Genomic DNA, 1,190 nt, shown 5'->3' on the forward strand with positions numbered 1-1,190 from the left:
ATTGCTTCTTGGCCTTTGTTAGCTAAGATCAAGCACAGTACCTGTTCTTACCAGTTTAATATCTGATATGTTCTTTATCTAAGGACTACATATTAAATGGATTTTTGGAACAGGGAGCTGGATTAGGTGTTTACTCCATGCATCAGCCTGGTTTTGCAATATCTCCAGGACTGGTGCCCTTCCTCTTTGGTAGACTATCATGGCTAAAAGAAAATGAAGACATTTGTTATGGTGTCTTTGTTAGGTTTTGTTTGTAACAGGGGTATGGTTTGGTTTTGTTTATAACTCCTTAGCTAGTTATTTGCACTGTATTCTCATAAGGCTTCTGAGTTGAAAAGCTGCTTTTGTGGATTTTCTGTCGTTTGTAGGTCAGTTAAGCAGCTGCTCTTTTATTCTATTCTGGGTAGGTTCTTAAGCCCCTTTCATTAATACACCTTCCAAAATTGCATGGTTTGGATCATTCTGTCTCTCATCTGACTGTCTCTCCACTGGCAAGAATTTTTCCATCCCTTTCTCCTTGAGAAAACATCACTGTTTTAACTGAGGTGAAATCTCCGCTGATTGGCGCTGCGACAGGTGGGTTAGTGGGTTTCATACCATCTTGTGGCTTTGTCTGGATCTTATCTCTGTTTACAGTGGTTCCACATCTGTCCCACTATGGGTAGTAATTGGAAAAATGTTAGGAACTTCTTTTTCCTAGGGGAGGGGGCTTTCTTGGGTGACATATTTCTGGTTTTGGTTTCCCACAGTGGATTACGTCTGAAGAGCCAAAACATGTGAACTTTCCTGTAAAGAACCCCGTAGCACATCTCTTCATAGGTGCTGACATTTTTTCCCCCAGTGGGTGCTCCACTCCCACTCCGCCTGGGGGCCTCGCTCCTGCGCCGCCTCTTCTCCCGAGGCCTCGCCCGCGCCCTGCCTCTTCCCACCTCCTTCCCCCTCCTTGAACTGGCTGCTCGGTCCTCTCCACTGCCCCTGAGCGCCTCCTGCCAGCCGCTCACTGCTCTGCTGGCCACCCCAGGGCCTGCCAGCCAGCTGATTGGTGGCCAGTCCCGGGGCCCCAGAACCACAGAGGCCTATGCAGCTCTTTGAGTTCAACATGTTGTTGCCGGCACCCAGTGCCGAGAGGCTGAACAACAGCTTGAGTGGTTCGTTACCCGGTGTGCTACACCCAATAATCACAACGGGGT

The 1,190-nt window shown here is 48.2% G+C and overlaps 1 non-coding gene across 1 annotated transcript; it reads left to right on the top strand.

The window, feature by feature from the left end:
• Positions 1–184, top strand: LOC140898432 (U2 spliceosomal RNA). Its single transcript, XR_012154990.1, has one exon. It is a non-coding gene; the product is annotated as a U2 spliceosomal RNA (small nuclear RNA).
• Positions 185–1,190: the final 1,006 nt, after the last annotated feature.

This window comes from Lepidochelys kempii, chromosome 14 (assembly GCF_965140285.1).
Source record: "Lepidochelys kempii isolate rLepKem1 chromosome 14, rLepKem1.hap1, whole genome shotgun sequence".
NCBI lineage: Eukaryota > Metazoa > Chordata > Testudines > Cheloniidae > Lepidochelys > Lepidochelys kempii.